The sequence below is a fragment of the Hordeum vulgare genome, chromosome 1H (genome assembly GCF_904849725.1).
Source record: "Hordeum vulgare subsp. vulgare chromosome 1H, MorexV3_pseudomolecules_assembly, whole genome shotgun sequence".
Classification (NCBI taxonomy): Eukaryota; Viridiplantae; Streptophyta; class Magnoliopsida; order Poales; family Poaceae; genus Hordeum; species Hordeum vulgare.
In genome coordinates, this window is record NC_058518.1 from 390,682,743 (window position 1) to 390,702,448 (window position 19,706).

A 19,706-nucleotide genomic window follows, 5' to 3' on the forward strand; every position below is an offset into this window, starting at 1 on the left:
GCTCGAACACAGGATCACCCTTTGGTGGGGGTGGATCCCCAAGCAGTTCAACATGCAAATTATTCTTAAGGATAGGATATTGTTCGAAGACAACTCTATCTATTTCATCCCTTTCATCCATATGCATATCATTTTCATGGTCAAGCAAGTATTGCTCTAAGGGATCAGTAGGGTACACAGCAATAGAGGCTAAGGCAATAGTTTCATCCCTACTAGGAAACTCCTTTTCATGAGGTTGTCTACCAAACTTAGAGAAATTGAACTCATGTGACACACCTTCAAAGCCAACAGTGACAATTTGCTTCTCATAGTCAATGTGAGCATTGACGGTATTGAGAAAAGGTCTGCCAAATATGATGGGACAAAAGCTATCTTGAGCGGTAGCAAGAACGAGGAAATCACCAGGATAGTTCATTTTACCACACAAGACTTCAACATCCCTAACAATTCCCACGGTGTAGATAGTATCTCTATTGGCAAACTAAATAGTGACATCTATAGGTTCTATCTCAACACGTGCAATCTCATCTTTGAGTTCATCGTATAAGGATTGAGGTATTGCACTAACACTAGCACCGAAGTCACATAAACCATGATAACAGTGATCTCCTATCTTAACAGAAACCACAGGCATGCCAACAACATGCCTATGTTTGTCTCTAGCGTGAGGTTTAGCAATTCTAGCAGCATCTTCACATAAGTGAATATTATGTCCCCCAACTTCTTCAGACAGAAGATATTTGATAATAGCAATGCTAGGTTCAACTATAATTTGCTCAGGGGGTGTAGGTGTTCTGATGTAGCCTCTACGTATGACAGTTGAAGCTTTGGAATGATCTTTTATCCTAATAGGGTAAGGTGGTTTCTCAATGTAAGCACTGGGAACCACATGATCATTATAGGCAATGACTTTCTCTTCAACTAGAGTGGGTTTGACTACATTGACTTCTAACGGAGGATGATATTTAAACCACTTATCTCTGGGGAGATCAATATGAGCAGCAAAGGATTCACACAATGAAGCTACTATCTCAGAGTCAAGTCCATACTTAGCGCTAAAGTCACAAAAGGTATTTGTCTCAACAAAGGATTTAACGCAATCAAAAGTGAAATTCATACCTGACTCCTTACCTTCTTCAAGCTCCCAATCTTCAGGGCTACGTTTAATTCTCTCCAATAAATTCCATTTGAAGTCAATATCTCTCTTCATAAAAGAACCGGTACAAGAAGTGTCCAGCATGGTGCGATCATCATGAGAAAGCCGAGCATAGAAGTTCTGAATGATAATTTCTCTCGAGAGCTCATGATTGGGGCATGAATATAGCATTGATTTAAGCCTCCCCCAAGCTTGAGCGATGCTTTCTCTGTCACGAGGCCAAAAATTGTAAATAGAATTCCGATCACGATGTACTAAATACATAAGATAAAACTTTTGATAAAATTCCAATTTCAACCGATTGTAGTCCCATGATCCAGTATCATCACATAGCCTATACCATGTCAACGCCTTATCCTTCAAAGATAAAGGAAATACCTTCTTATTGACCTCATCCTCGGGCACACCTGCAAGCTTAAATAAACCACAAACTTCATCTACATAGAGTAGATGCAAGTATGGATGTGATGTTCCATCTACTGTAAAAGGATTAGCCAGCAGTTTCTCAAGCATACCCAAAGGAAATTCAAAGCAAATATTTTTAGTAGGTGCAGCAGGTTGAGGAGCAACTCTTTGTGCTTCCGTTCGAGGTGAAGATACCCTGAACAAGCCCCTCAAAGGATTAGTATCCATAGTGACAAGTGACAATAAATGTCAGCACACTATATGAATGTTTCCTTACCAAGTTCCACTTACCAAAGGCGCTTCACTCCCTGGCAATGGCGCCAGAAAAGAGTCTTGATGACCCACAAGTATAGGGGATCAATTGTAGTCCTTTCGATAAGTAAGAGTGTCGAACCCAACGAGGAGCAGAAGGATCTGACAAGTGGTTTTCAGCAAGGAAAAATCTGCAAGCACTGAAATTGTCGGTAATAAGTGATTGTGTGGTGAGATGATTCGTAGCAAGCCACAAGTACCAAAAGTAGCAAGGGTGCAGAAAAGTGGCCCAATCCCTTTTGTAGCAAGGGACAAGCCTGGACAAAGTCTTATAGGAGGAAAAATGGTCCCGAGGACACACGGGAATTTCTGCCGTGCTAGTTTCATCACGTTCATATGACTCGCGTTCGTTACTTTGATAGTTTGATATGTGGGTGGACCGGTGCTTGGGTACTGTCCTTACTTGGACAAACATCCCACTTATGATTAACCCCTCTCGCAAGCATCCGCAACTACGAAAGAAGAATTAAGACAAAGTCTAACCATAGCATTAAACTAGTGGATCCAAATCAGCCCCTTACGAAGCAACGCATAAACTAGGGTTTAAGCTTCTGTCACTCTAGAAACCCATCATCTACTTACTACTTCCCAATGTCTTCCTCTAGGGCCAAATAATGGTGAAGTGTTATGTAGACGACGTTCACATAACACCACTAGAGGAAAAACAACATACAACATATCAAAATACCGAACGAATACCAAATTCACATGACTATTATTAGCATGACTTATCCCATGTCCTCAGGAACAAAAGTAACTACTCAGAAAGCATAATCATAATCATGATCAGAGGTGTAATGAGTAGCATCAAGGATCTGAGCATAAAATCTTCCACCAAATAATCCAACTAGCATCAACTACAAAGAGTAATCAACACTACTAGCAACCTTACAAGTACCAATCGGAGTCGTGAGACGGAGATTGGTTAGGAGAGATGAACTAGGGTTTGGAAATGAGATGGTGTTGATGAAGATGTTGATGGTGATGAGTCCCCTCCGATGAGAGGAGTGTTGGTGATGACGATGGCGACGATTTCCCCCTTCGGGAGGGAAGTTTCCACGGCAGGATCGTCCTACCGGAGCTCTAGACTGGTTCTGCTCAAGTTTCGCCTCGTGGCGGCAGCGAAACCACGAAAAAGCTCCCCTCTGATTTTTTTTCCTTGACGAAACCCTCCATATAGCAAAAGAGGGGCCAGTGGGCTGCCCACAAGCCCCCATGGCGCGACCTGGGGGGTGGCCGCACCGTGCAGGCTGTGGGCACCCCCTGGTGCCCCTCCGGTACTTCTTCGGCCCAGTATTTTTTATAAATTGGGAAAAAAATCTCCGTTGATTTTCACGGCGTTTGGAGTTTTGCAGAATAAGTATCTCAACTTTGCTCCACTTTCAGACCAGAATTCCAGTTGCCGGTATTCTCCCTCTTCATGTAAACCTTGCAAAATAAGAGAGAACAGGCATAAGAATAGTATTGTGAAGTGAAATAATAGCCAAAGAAGCGATAAATATCAACATGAAAACCTGATGCAAAATGGACATATCAGATGCCGTGACATACACTAAGTCACATTGCTTGCAAGGCTTGTGTGTGATGTTGTATTACCGAGTGGGCCCCGAGATACCTCTCCATCACACGGAGTGACAAATCCCAGTCTTGATCCATACTAACTCAACGGACACCTTCGGAAATACCTGTAGAGCATCTTTATAGTCACCCAGTTACGTTGTGACGTTTGATACACACAAGGTATTCCTCCGGTTCCAGTGAGTTATATGATCTCATGGTCATAGGAATAAATACTTGACACGCAGAAAACTATAGCAATAAAACGACACGATCAATATGCTATGTTCATAGTTTGGGTCTTGTCCATCACATGATTCTCCTAATGATGTGATCCCGTTATCAAGTAACAACACTTGCCTATGGTCTGGAAACCTTGACCATCTTTGATCAACGAGCTAGTCAACTAGAGGCTTACTAGGGACAGTGTTTTGTCTATGTATCCACACAAGTATTGTGTTTCCAATCAATACAATTATAGCATGGATAATAAACGGTTATCATGAACAAAGAAATATTGTAATAACTAATTTATTACTGCCTCTAGGGCATATTTCCAACAGTCTCCCACTTGCACAAGAGTCAATAGTCTAGTCCACATCACTACGTGATTCTAACGAATCAAACACCCTTACAGTTCTGGGGTTTGATCACCTTTTGCTTGTGAGAGAGGTTTTAGTCGACGGTTCTGAACCCTTTCAGATCCGAGTGAGCTTTACAAATCTTTATGTCATCTTATAGATGCTGCTACTGCGTGCTATTCGGAAATACTCCAAATATCTACTCTACTATACAAATCCGTTTCACTACTCATAGTTATTTGGATTAGTGTCAAAGCTTGCATCAACGTAACCCTTTATGACGAACTCTTTAACCACCTCCATAATCGAGAAAAATTCCTTAGTCCATTTAGTTACTAAGGATAACTTTGACCGCTTGTCGTGGTTTTATCACGACAGATGTCCTAGTGAAAGGACTTAATGTCGGAGCCATCGCACCTTGGTGGTGACTCAAAGGGGTTGAACGGGAGCGGGACTCAGATTTACCCAGGTTCGGCTCCTCGTGAGGAGGTAAAAGCCTACGTCCTGCTCTGTGTTGTATTGATGATGTTTCGATTACAAGGAGGGCATAACTCACCTGACCTAGCTCTCGATGATTTCTAACCTCTCCTCTCCTTCCTTGGGACTCTCCTTTATATACATGTCGAGCCCCTAGGTTTTACAATAGTCCTTGTCATCACGCAAGTCATGATTCTTTCTATCTCTAAGTCGCCGTGCTTTCCAAGACTGGAGAACGCCCCGATAATTGGTTCACCACGAGGATCTTGAACCGCCATCCAGCTCCTGGGCCTATTGGGCCAAAGCTTGAATCACCAAACGATGAGTCGCCCACTTGGTGACCCGGCCCAACTTGGGCGGGTCACACCGCAGATAATATCCCCAACACCGCTGATCAGTGATTCAATCCTGGATCAGTCTCTGTACCTCTTAACACACTTGCTGCAAAGCACACATCAGGTGCGGTACTCAGCATGGCATACTTTAGAGTCTACTGCCAAGGCATAGAAGACGACCTTCGTTTATTCTCTTTATTCTGCCGTGGTCGGGTTTTGAGTCTTACGCAAATTCACACCTTACAACACAGTCAAGAACTCCTTCTTTCCTGATCTATTTTGAACTCCTTCAAAAACTTGTCAAGGCATGCATCTTGTTGAAACTTCTATTAAGTGTTTCAATCTATCTCCATAGATCTTGATGCTCAACGTTCAAGTAGCTCAATCCAAGTATTCCTTTGAAAAACTCCTTTCAAACAACCTTTTATGCTTCACAGAAATTCTACATTACTTCTGACCAACAATATGTCAACCACATATACTTACCAGAAATTCTATAGTGCTCCCACTCACTTCTTTGGAAATACAATTTTCTCATAAACCTTGTACAAACCCAAAATATTTGATCATCTCATCAAAGTGTATATTCCAACTCCGAGATGCTTGCACCAGTCCATTGAAGGATCGCTGGAGCTTGCATACTAGTTAGTATCCTTAGGATCGACAAAACATTCTGATTGTATCACATACAATCTTTCCTCAAGGAAACTGTCGAGAAAACAATGTTTTGACTTCGTATGTGCAATATTTCACAAATAATGCAGCAACTACTAACATAATTCCAACAGGCTTTTAGCATCGCTACGAGTGAGAAAGTCACATCATAGTCAACTCTTTGATCTTGTCGAAAACATCTTTGCGACAAGTCGAGCTTTTCTTAATAGTGACTTCTCACCATCATCGTCTGTCTTCCTTTTAAATATCCATCTTTACTTAATAGTCTTACTACCATCAAGCAGTTGTTCCAAAGTCTACACTTTGTTTTATACATGGATTCTCTCTTGGATTTCATGGCCTCCGGCCATTTGTCAGAATCCGGGACAGGGTTACCGTACCACTCTGTAGTAGTACGCGACCTTGTCGACCTACAAGTTCTGTAGTAACTTGATATGATGCTCAATGATCAATATCATCAACTTCCACTTCAATTGGTGTAGGCGCCACAGGAACAACTTCCTGCGCCCTGCTACACACTAGTTGAAGTGATGGTTCAATAACCTCATCAAGTTCTACCACTCTCCCACTTAATTCTTTCGAGAGAAACCTTTCCCCGAGAAAGGATCTGTTTCTAGAAACAAACACTCTGCTTCCCGATCTGAGATAGGAGATATATCCAACTGTTTTGGATATCCTATGAAGATGCTTTTATCTGCTTTGGGTTCGAGCTTATCAGACTGAAACCTTTTCACATAAGCATTGCAGCCCCAAACTTTCAAGAAACGACAGCTTAGGTTTCTCCAAACCATAGTCTATACTGTGTCATCTCAACGGAAATACGCGGTGCCCTATTTAAAGTGAATGCGGTTGTCCCTAATGTATAACCCATAAACGATAGTGGTAATTCGATAAGAGACATCATAGTATGCACCATATCAAATATGGTGTGGCTATGACGTTGAGACACGTCATCACACTATGGTGTTCTAGGTGGCATGAACTGCGAAACAACTTCCACATTGTCTTAACTGTGTACCAAAACTCGCAACTCAGATATTCATCTCTATGATCATATCGTAGACAGTTTGTCCTCTTGTTACGACAAACTTCACTCTGAAACAGAATTGAACCTTTTCAATATTTCAGACTTGTGATTCATTAAGTAAATACTCCTATATCTACTCAAATCGTCATTGAAGTAAGAACATAATGATATCCACTGCGTGCCTCATCACCCATTGGACTGCATACATCAAAATGTATTACTTCCAACAAGTTACTATCTTGTTTCATCTCAATGAAAACAAGGCCTTGCTCATGTGGTATGATTTGCATGTCACAAGTGATTCAAAATCAAGTGAGTATAAAGATCCATCAGCATGGAGCCTCTTCATGCAATTTATACCAACATGACTCAAGCGGCAGTGCCACAAGTAAGTGGTGCTATCATCGTTACTTTGTATCTTTTGGCACCAATATTATGAACATGTGCAACACTACGATCGAGATTCAATAAACCATTGAAGGTGATTATTCAAGCAAATAGAGTAACCATTATTCTCTTTAAATGAGTAATCATACTGCAATAAACACAATCCAATCATGTTCATGCTTAACGCAAGCACCAAATAACAATTATTTAGGTTTAACACCAATCCCTGATGGTAGAGGGAGCGTGCGATGTTTGATCATATCAACCTTGGAAACACTTCCAACACGTATCGTCACCTCGCCTTTAGCTAGTCTCCATTTATTCTGTAGCTTTCATTTCGTGTTACTAATCACTTAGTAACCGAACCGGTATCCAATACCCTCGCGCTACTAGGAGTACTAGTAAAGTACACATCAGCATCATGTATATCAAATATACTTCTGTCGACTTTTCCAGCCTTCTTATCTACCAAGCATCTAGGGTAGCTCCGCCTCAGTGACCGTTCCCCTCATAGCAGAATCACTTAGTCTCGGGTTTGGGTTTAATCTTTAGTCTCTTAATTAGTGCAGCAATTGTTTTGCCGTTTCACGAAGTATCCCTTCTAGCCCTTGCCTTTCTTGAAACTTAGTGGTTTTACTAACCATCAACTATTGATGCTCCTTCTTGATTTCTACTATCGCAGTGTCAAACATCGTGAATCACTCAAGGATCATTGTATCTATCCTTGATATGTTATAGTTCATCACGAAGCTCTAGCAGCTTAGTGGCAGTGACTTTGGAGAACCATCACTATCTCATCTGGAAGATTAACTCCCACTTGATTCAAGCGATTGTTGTACTCAGACAACCTGAGAACATGCTCAACGATTTTGAGCTTTTCTCCTTTACTTTGTAGGCAAAGAATCTTGTCGGAGGTCTTATATCTCTCAACAAGGGCACAAGCATGAAATCTCAATTTCATCTTCCTTGAACATCTCTTATGTTCTGCGATGTTTTCAAAACGTCTTCGGCGCCTTGCTTCTAAGCCATTAAGTATTTCGCACTGAACTATCACGTAGTCATCAAAAAAATATGTATGTCAGATGTTCGCAACATCCTCAGACGACGCTCGAGGTGCAGCACACCGAGTGGTGCATTAAGGACATAAGCCTTCTGCGCAGCAATGAGGACAATCCTTAGTGTTACGGACTAAGTCCGCAAAGTTTGCTACTATCAACTTTCAACTAAATTTTCTCTAGGAACATATAAAAACAGTAGAGCTATAGCGCAAGCTACATCGTGATTCGCAAAGACCATTAGACTATGTTCATGATACTTAGTTCAATTAATCATATTACTTAAGAACTCCCACTCAAAAAGTACATCTCTCTAGTCATTTGAGTGGTACATGATCCAAATCCACTATCTCAAGTCCGATCATCACGTGAGTCGAGAATAGTTTCAGTGGTAAGCATCTCTATGCTAATCATATCAACTATATGATTCATGCTCGACCTTTTGGTCTTTTGTGTTCCGAGGCCATGTCTGCACATGCTAGGCTCGTCAAGTTAATCCGAGTGTTCCGCGTGTGCAACTGTTTTGCACCCGTTGTATGTGAACGTTGAGTCTATCACACCTGATCATCACGTGGTGTCTCGAAACGATGAATTGTAGCAACGGTGCACAGTCGGGGAGAACACAATTTCATCTTGAAATTTTAGTGAGAGATCACCTCATAATGCTACCATCGTTCTAAGCAAAATAAGGTGCATAAAAGGATTAACATCACATGCAATTCATAAGTGACATGATATGGCCATCATCATGTGCTTCTTGATCTCAATCACCAAAGCACCGGCACGATCTTCTTGTCACCAGCGCCACACCATGATCTCCATCAACGTGTCGCCATCGGAGTTGTCGTGCTACTTATACTATTACTACTAAAGCTACTTCCTAGCAATATAGTAAACGCATGTGCAAACACAAACGTTAGTTTAAAGACAACCCTATGGCTCCTGTCGGTTGCCGTACCATCGACGTCAAAGTCGATATTAACTATTACAACATGATCATCTCATACATCCAATATATCACATCACGTCGTTGGCCATATCACATCACAAGCATACCCTGCAAAAACAAGTTAGACATCCTCTAATTGTTGTTGCATGTTTTACGTGGTTGCCATGAATATCTAGTAGGATCGCATCTTACTTACGCAAACACCACAACGGAGATGTATGAATTTCTATTTAACCTCTCTCCAAGGACCTCCTCGGTCAAATCCAATTCAACTAAAGTTGGAGAAACCGACACTCGCCAGTCATCTTTGAGCAATGGGGTTGCTCGTAGCGATGAAACCAGTCTCTCGTAAACGTACGAGTAATGTCGGTCTGAGCCGCTTCGATCCAACAATACCTCGGAATCAAGAAAAGACTAAGGAGGGCAGCAAATCGTACATCACCGCCCACAAAAACTTTTGTGTTCTACTCGAGATAACATCTACGCATGAACCTAGCTCATGATGCCACTGTTGGTGAACGTCTCATGGGAAACAAAAATAGTCCTACGCGCAAGAAGACCTATCATGGTGATGTCCATCTACGAGAGGGGATTTCCGATCTACGTACCCTTGTAGATCGCACAGCAGGAAGCGTTAAGAAACGCGGTTGATGTAGTGGAACGTCCTCACGTCCCTCGATCCACCCCGCGAACCGTCCCACGAACCGTCCCGCGATCCGTCGCACGATCCGCTTCGATCTAGTGCCGAACGGACAACACCTCCGCGTTCAGCACACGTACAGCTCGACGATGATCTCAGCCTTCTTGATCCAGCAAGAGAGAGTGGGAATTAGATGAGTTATCCGGCAGCATGACGACGCTCCGGAGGTTGGTGGTGATCTATCTCAGCAGGGCTCCGCCCAAGCTCCGCAGAAATACGATCTAGAGGAAAAACCGTGGAGGTATGTGGTCGGGCTGCCGTGGCAAAGTTGTCTCAAATCAGCTCTAATACCTCACTTTATATAGGAGGGAGGGGGAGGGCCTTGCCTTGAGGCTCAAGGGAGCCCCAAGGGGTCGGCCGAACCAAGGGGGGAGTCCTCCTCCTCCAATCCTAGTCCAACTAGGATTGGAAGGTGGAGTCCTTCCCTTCCTTCCCACTTCCCCTTTTTTCATTTGATTTATTTATCTCCTGCGCATAGGGCTTCTTGGGCTGTCCCACCAGCCCACTAAGGGCTGGTGCGGCACCCCTAAGTCCTATGGGCTTCCCCTGGGTGGGCTGCCCCCCCGATGAACATCCGGAACCCATTCGTCACTCCCGGTACATTCCCGGTAATGTCCGAAAACTTTCCGGTAATCAAATGAGGTCATCCTATATATCAATCTTCAATTCTGGACCATTTCGGAAACCCTCGTGATGTCCGTGATCTCATCCGAGACTCCCAACACCATTCGGTAACCAACCATATAACTCAAATATGCATAAAACATCGTCGAACCTTAAGTGTGCAGACCCTGCGGATTCGAGAACTATGTAGACATGACCCGAGAGACTCCTCGGTCAATATCCAATAGCGGGACCTGTATACCCATATTGGATCCTACATATTCTTCGAAGATCTTATCGGTTGAACCTCAGTGTCAAGGATTCATATAATCCCGTATGTCATTCCCTTTGTCCTTCGGTATGTTACTTGCCCGAGATTCGATCGTCGGTATCCGCATACCTATTTCAATCTCGTTTACCGGCAAGTCTCTTAATCGTTCCGTAATACAAGATCCCATGACATACAGTAAGTCACATTGCTTGCAAGGCTTGTGTGTGATGTTGTATTACCGAGTGGGCCCCGAGATACCTCTGTGTCACACGGAGTGACACATCCCAGTCTTGATCCATACTAACTCAACGGACACCTTCGGAGATACCTGTAGAGCATCTTTATAGTCACCCAGTTATGTTGTGACGTTTGATACACACAACGTATTCCTCCGGTGCCAATGAGTTATATGATCTCATGGTCAGAGGAACAAATACTTGACATGCAGAAAACTATAGAAATGAAACGACACGATCAATATGCTACGTTCATAGTTTGGGTCTTGTCCATCACATGATTCTCCTAATGATGTGATCCCGTTATCAAGTAACAACACTTGCCTATGGTCAGGAAACCTTGACCATCTTTGATCAACGAGCTTGTCAACTAGAGGCTTACTAGGGACACTGTTTTGTCTATGTATCCACACAAGTATTGTGTTTCCAATCAATACAATTATAGCATGGATAATAAACGATTATCATGAACAAAGAAATATAATAATAACTAATTTATTATTGTCTCTAGGGCATATTTCCAACAAAAGGTTCACCGTTGTCCAACAACATGATTTCCATCACGGGGTTGCCGTACCACTCTCGTGCGGAGCGTACCCTTGTGGACCTTCGCGGTTCAGTAGAAACTTGATCCGAAGCTTCATGATCGTCATCATTAATTTCCTCTTCAGTTGGTGTAGGTGCCACAGGAACAATTTCCCGTGCTGCGCTACTTTTCGGTTCGAGAGGGGGTGTAATTACCTCATCAAGTTCTACTTTCCTCCCACTTACTTCTTTCGAGAGAAACTCTTTCTCTAGAAAGGATCCGTTCTTGGCAACAAACATTTTACCTTCGGATCTAAGATAGAAGGTATACCCAATAGTTTCCTTAGGGTATCCTATGAATACGCATTTCTCCGCTTTGGGTTCGAGCTTCTCTGGTTGAAGTTTCTTCACATAAGCATCGCAGCCCCAAACTTTAAGAAACGACAGCTTAGGTTTCTTGCCAAACCATAGTTCATACGGTGTTGTCTCAACGGATTTAGACGGTGCCCTATTTAAAGTGAATGCTGTAGTTTCTAATGCATATCCCCAAAATGATAGCGCTAAGTCGGTAAGAGACATCATAGATCGTACCATATCGAATAAAGTGCGATTACAATGTTCGGACACTCTGTTGCGTTGCGGTGTGCCAGGCGGCGTCAGTTGTGAAACAATTTCACACTTCCTTAGGTGTGTGCCAAACTCGTGACTCAAATATTCTCCTCCACGATCAAATCGTGGACACTTAATTTTTCTGTCACGTTGATTCTCAACCTCACTCTAAAATTCCTTGAAATTTTCAAATGTCTCAAATTTGTGCTTCATCAAGTAGATATACCCATACCTACTCAAATCATTGGTGAGAGTGAGAACATAACGATAGCCACCGCGAGCTTCAACATTCATTGGACCACATACATCAGTATGTATTATATCCAATAAGTCGGTCCTCTCTCCATTATTCCTGAAAATGGAGTCTTAGTCATCTTGCCCATGAGGCACGGTTCGCATGTCTCAAATGATTCAAAGTCAAGAGACTCTAATAGTCCATCAGTATGGAGATTCTTCATGCGCTTAATGATGTTTGCTGTGTATCCCCGGCAACGGCGCCAGAAATAGTTGTGTCGACGGCACCAGGAATCCTCAGCTACGGCTACGCCTTAAGGGACTTCCTAGGCAAGTATGCATAGGATTTCCCCCGTGGCCTTGGAGCCTTGCATTGGTGTTCCCTCGAAGCGGAAAGGGTGATGTAGCACAGCGACGGTAAGTATTTCCCTCAGTTTGAGAACCAAGGTATCAATCCGGCGGAAGAGTATCTCAAGATCCTGCACAAACACAATAGCTTGCACCCAACGCTATGAAGGGGTTGTCAATCCCTTATAGATCGTTTGCCAAGTGAGAACTGAAAGCAACAAAGTAACAAAGCAAAGTAAAAGCGGAGATGTAAACGATGGATGTGAATAGACCCCGGGGCCGTAGTGTTTACTACTGGCTTCTCTCATAAAAGCAAGTAGATGGTGGGTGAACAAATTACTGTCGAGCAATTGATAGAACTGTGCAAAGTCGTGACGATATCTATGCAATGATTATTTCTATAGGCATCACGTCTGAAACAAGTAGACCGATACTTTCTGCATCTACTACTATTAGTCCACACGTCGACCGCTATCCAGCATGCATCTAGTGTATTAAGTCCATAAGAACAGAGTAATGCCTTAAGCAAGATGACATGATGTAGAGGGATAATCTCAAACCAATGATAAAAACCCCATCTTTTTACCCTTGATGGCAACTACTTGATGTGTGCCTTGCTGCCCCTACTGTCACTAGGAAAGGTCACCACATGGTAGAACCCAAAACCAAGCACTTCTCCCATTGCAAGAATCATAGATCTAGTTGGCCAAACAAAACCCAAGACTCGGAGAGACTTACAAGGATATCAAATCATGCATATAAGAAATCAGCAAAGACTCAAATATGTATCAAAGATAATCTGATCACAAATCCACAATTCATTGGATCTCGAGAAACACACCGCCAAATAAGATTACATCGGATAGATCTCCATGAAGATCATGGAGAACTTTGTATTGAAGATCCGAGAGAGAGAAGAAGCCATCTAGCTACTAGCTACGGACCCATAGGTCTGGAGTGAACTACTGACGAGTCATTGGAGGGGCGATGATGATGATGAAGAAGCCCTCCAACTCCAAAGTCCCCTCCGACAGGGCACCGGGAAGGGTCACCAGATGAGATCTCGCGGAAACGGAAGCTTGCGGCGGCGGAAAAGTATTTTCGAGGCTCCCTTGATTTTTTGCGGAATACTTGGGAATTTATAGGCCAAATACCTAGGTCAGGGGGCGGCCAGGGAGGCCACAAGCCTCCCCACCGCCGCCTCCCCCCTGGTGGCGGAGTGGGGGCTTGTGGGCTCCCTGGAGCCCACCTGGCTTGGCCCAAAAGCCCCTTGGTCTTCTTCCGTTTGGGAAAAAATCATTTGGGGTTTTTCTTCCGTTTGGACTCCGTTCCAAAATCAGATCTGAAAAGAGTCAAAAACACAGAAAAAACAGGAACTGGCACTTGGCACTGAATTAATAAGTTAGTCCCAAAAAGATATAAAAAGATACATAAAACAACCAAAGAAGACAAGATAACAGCGTGAAACCATCAAAAATTATAGATACATTTGAGACGTATCACTTAACACCGATATGACCAAGGCGGCAGTGCCACAAGTATGTGGGACTATCTTTTTCAACTTTACATCTTTTGGTACTAACACTATGAATATGTGTAACATCACGATCGAGATTCATTAAGAATAAACCATTCACTAGCGGAGCATGACCATAAAACATATCACTCATATAAATAGAACAACCATTATTCTCTGACTTAAATGAGTAGCCATCTCGCATTAAGCAAGACCCTGATACAATATTCATGCTCAAAGTTGGTACTAAATAACAATTATTAAGGCTTAAAACTAATCCCGACGGTAGATGTAGAGGTAGCGTGCCGACGGCGATCACATCGACCTTGGAGCCATTCCCGACACGCATCGTCACCTCGTCCTTGGCCAGTCTCTGCTTATTCCGCAGTTCCTGCTTTGAGTTCCAAATGTGAGCAACATCACCGGTATCAAATACCCAGGAGCTACTACGAGCGCTGGTAAGGTACACATCAATAACATGTATATCACATATACCTTTAACGTTGCCGGCATTCTTGTCCGCTAAGTACTTGGAGCATTTCCGCTTCAAGTGACCTTTTCCCTTGCAATAGAAGCACTCAGTCTCAGGCTTGGCTCCATTCTTTTTCTTCTTCCCGGCATCTGGCTTACCGGGCGCGGCAACGACTTTGCTGTCTTTCTTGAAGTTCTTCTTACCCTTGCCCTTCTTGAAACTGGTGGTCTTGTTGACCATCAACACTTGATGCTCTTTTTTGATTTCTACTTCTGCAGACTTGAGCATCGAGTACAACTCGGGAATGGTCTTCTCCATCCCTTGCATGTTGTAGTTCAACACAAAACCTTTGTAGCTTGGTGGGAGAGACTGGAGGATTCTGTCAATTATGGCATCATCCAGAAGTTCGACTCCAAGTGAAGTCAGACGACCGTGTAACCCAGACATTTTGAGTATATGCTCACTGACAGAACTGTTCTCCTCCATCTTACACCTAAAGGACTTGTCGGAGACTTCATATCTCTCGACACGGGCATGAGGTTGAAAAACTAGTTCCAGCTCTTGGAACATCTCATATGCACCGTGTTGCTCAAAACGCCTTTGGAGCCCCGTTTCCAAACTGTATAGCATGGCACACCTAACCAGAGAGTAGTCATCACTCCGCGTTTGCGAGACGTTCAGAATGTCTTGGGCTGCTGCAGGAGCGGGAGGGTCACCTAGCATCGCATCAAGGACATAAGCCTTCTTAGCTGCTTCAAGGATGAGCTTCAAGTTGCGGACCCGGTCCGCATAGTTGCTACCATCATCTTTCAGCTTGTTTTTCTCTAGGAATGCGTTGAAATTGAGGTTGACGTTGGCCATCTACAATATTTGTAAAGACAACTTTTAGACTAAGTTCATGACCGTTAAGTTCATTTAATCAAATTAAGTATGAACTCCCACTTAAATCGACATCCCTCTAGTCATCTAAGTGTTACATGATCCATGTTGACTAACCCGTGTCCGATCATACGTGAGACGGACTAGTCACCATGGTGAGCAACTTCATGCTGATCGTATTCAACCATACGACTCATGTTCGACCTTTTGGTCTCTTGTATTCAAGGTCATGTCTGTACATGCTAAGCTCGTCGAGTCAACCTAGGTGTTTCGCGTGTGTAAATCTGGCTTACACCCGTTGTATGCGAATGTTAAAATCTATCACACCCGATCATCACGTGGTTCTTCGAGACAACGATTCTTCGCAATGGTGCACACTTAGGGGAATACGTTCTCGAAATTTTAGGAGGGATCATCTTATTATGCTACCGTCATTTTAAGCAATAAGATGAAAAACATGATAAACATCACAATTCAATCATATAGTGACATGATATGACCATTATCATCTTTGCTCTTTCGATCTCCATCTTCAGGCATCGCATGATCATCATTGTTACCGGCGTGACACCATGATCTCGATCATTGTGTCTCCGTGAAGTCGTCACGCTAACTACTACTATCACTACTACTATAGCTAACCGTTAGCAATGAAGTAAAAGTAGTAAGCACATGGCGTTGCATCTCATACAATAAATTAAGACAACTCCTATGGCTCCAGTCGGTTGTCATACTCATCGACATGCAAGTCGTGAAACCTATTACAATAACATGATCATCTCATACATCATACATGCAACATCACAACTTTGGCCATATCACATCACATGTCAAACCCTGCCAAAACAAGTTAGACGTCCTCTAATTGTTGTTGCAAGTTTTACGTGGCTGATTTGGGTTTCTAGCAAGAACACCTTCTTACCTACGTGACAGCCACAACGATGATATGCCAAAGCTATTTACCCTTCATAAGGACCCTTTCCATCAAATCCAATCCGAATAGAGTAGGAGAGACAGACACCCCTAGCCACCTTTATGCACGGTGTACATGTCTGTCGGTGGTACCAGTCTCACGTAAGCATACATGTAAGGTTGGTCCGGGCCGCTTCATCCCACAATACCGTCGGAAAAGAATAAGACTAGTAGCGGCAATAAATTGACAAATCATCGCCCACAACCTTTTGTGTTCTACTCGTGCATAGAATCTACGCATAGAAAACCTGGCTCGGATGCCACTGTTGGGTAACGTAGCATAAATTCAAAAAATTTCCTACACATATTCAGATCTTCCTATGGAGAGACCAGCAACGAGAGAGGGGTTTGTGCATATTTATACCTTTGAAGATCACTAAGAGGAAGCGTTGCTAGAACGCGGTTGATGGAGTCGTACTCGCGGCGATTCAGATCGCGGTGAGATTCCGATCTAGTGCCGAACCACGGCACCTCCGCGTTCAACACACGTGCAGCTCGGTGACATCTTCCGCACCTTGATCTAGCAAGGAGGAGGGAGAGGTTGGGGAAGATCTCCGGCAGCATGACGGCATGGTGTCGATGGAGAGACGAGGTCTCCCGGCAGGGCTTCGCCAAGCACCGTGGGAGGAGGAGGAAGGAGAGGGGCAGGGCTGCGCCGAGAGGAGAAGAAAACCGTGTCGAAAACAGCCTCAAACCCCTCTCTATTTATAGGAGGAGGGGAGGGTGTGCCACCCCTAGGGTTTCCCCCCTAGGTGGTGCGGCAGCCCCCCAGATGGGATGTGTGGCGGCTAGGGCAGGGGGAGGGGGTGGCGCACCCCTTAGGTGGGCCTTAGGCCCACCAGCGCCAGGGTTTCCCCCCCTCTCTCCCTCCTCTGCCTTGGGCCTCTTGTGGGAGGCGCACCAGCCCACTTTGGGCTGGTTGCCCTCCCCCTGTTGGCCCATGCTACCTCTTGGGCCTGGTGGCTGATACGTCTCCAACGTATCTATAATTTTTGATGGTTTCATGCTATTATCCTGTGAAACTTTGGATGTTTTGCATACCTTTTATTTATTTTTTGGGACTAACTTATTAACTCAGTGCCAAGTGCCAGTTCCTGTTTTTTCCATGTTTTTGACCCCTTTCAGAGGAGATTTTGAAACGGAGTCCAAACGGAAGAAAATCCCCGAAAAGATTTTTTCTGTAACGGAAGAAGATCGGGGAGCTTGGGAGCCAAGGTAGGGGAGCCCCACGGGCCCCACAAGCCCCCACCCAGCGGCCAGGGGGAGGCCGCGCCATCCAGGCTTGTGGGCCCCCTGAGCGTCCTTGACCTAGGGGTTGCGCCTATATATTCCCTAAAATTCCCAAAAAATCAAGAGATCATCGAAAGTACTTTTCCGCCGCCGCAAGCTAGTGTCTCCGCAAGATCCCATCTGGGGCACGTTCTGGTGCCCTGCCGGAGGGGGGATTCGGACACGGAGGGCTTCTTCATCAACACCATGACCTCTCCGATGATGCGTGAGTAGTTCACCATAGACCTACGGGTCCATAGCTAGTAACTAGATGGCTTCTTCTCTCTCTTGGATCTTCAATACAAAGTTCTCCATGATCTTCATGGAGATCTATCCGATGTAATCTTCTTTTGCAGTGTGTTTGTCGAGATCCGATGAACTATGGATTTATGATCAGATTATCTATGAATCTTATTTGAGTTTCTTTTGATCTCTCTTATGCATGATTTCATATCCTTGTAATTCTCTTCGAGTTGTGGGTTTTGTCTGACCAACTAGATCAATGATTCTTGCAATGGGAGAAGTGCTTGGTTTTGGGTTCATACCGTGCGGTGACCTCACCCAGTGACAGAAGGGGTAGCGAGGCACGCATCGTGTTGTTGCCATCAAGGGTAAAAATATGGGGTTTTCATCATTGGTTTGAGATTATCCCTCTACATCATGTCATCTTGCTTAAAGCGTTACTCTGTTCGTCATGAACTCAATACACTAGATGCATGCTGGATAGCGGTCGATGTGTGGAGTAATAGTAGTAGATGCAGAAAGTATCGGTCTACTTGTCTCGGACGTGATGCCTATATGTATGATCATTGCCTTAGATATCGTCATGACTTTGCGCGGTTCTATCAATTGCTCGACAGTAAATTGTTGACCCACCGTAATATTTGCTATTTTGAGAGAAGCCTCTAGTGAACGCTATGGCCCCCAGGGTCTACTCCACACCATATTTTCAGCCTTACACTTTTTACTTCGTTGCTCTTTCCGCCTTCAGATCTCACTTTGCAAACAATCTTGAAGGGATTGACAACGCCTTTGAAGCGTTGGGTGCAATCTTGTTTGTGTTTGCGGAGGTACTTTGGACTTGATGAGGCCCTCCTTTTGGATCGATACCTTGGTCTCAAACTAAGGGAAATACTTATTGCTCCTGTGCTGCATCACCCTTTCCTCTTCAAGGGAAAAACCGACGCAAACCAGAGAAGTAACAAGAAGAATTCCTAAGCGCGAGGGAAGGACTTTTGTTGCCACAACAGTGGCCCTCCCAGTGGACCCTCGGGACCATTTCCGATGGTCCCGATGGTCCCGGTACGCTACCGGTGACGCCCGAAACATTTTCGGTGTCCAAAACCATCCATCCTATATATCAATATTTACCTCCGGACCATTCCGGAGCTCCTCACGACGTCCGGGATCTCATCCGGGAATCCGAACAACTTTGGGTAACCTCGTATAACATTTCCCTATAACCCTAGCGTCATCGAACCTTAAGTGTGTAGACCCTACGAGTTCGGGAAGTATGCACACATGACCGAGACGTTCTCCGACCAATAACCACCAGCGGGATTTGGATACCCATGGTGGCTCCCACACGTTACACGATGATCCCATCGGATGAACCATGATGTCAAGGATTCAATCAATCCCGTATACAATTCCCTTTGTCTATCGGTATAGAACTTGCCCGAGATTCGATCGTCGGTATACCTATACCTTGTTCAATCTCGTTACCGGTAAGTCTATTTACTCGTTCCGTAGCACGTCATCGTGTGACTAACTCCTTAGTCATATTGAGCTCATGATGATGTTCTACCGAGTGGGCCCAGAGGTACCTCTCTGTCACACGGAGTGACAAATCCCGATCTCGATTCGTACCAACCCAACAGACACTTTCAGAGGTACCTGTAGTGCACCTTTATAGTCACCCAGTTACATTGTGACGTTTGATACACCCAAAGCACTCCTACGGTATCCGGGAGTTGCACAATCTCACGGTCGAAGGAAAATATAATTGAGCTTTAGCATACGAACAACACGATCTAGTGCTATGCTTAGGATTGGGTCTTGTCCATCACACCATTCTCCCAATGATGTGATCCCGTTATCAATGACATCTAATGTCCATGATCAGGAAACCATGATCATCTATTGATCAATGAGCT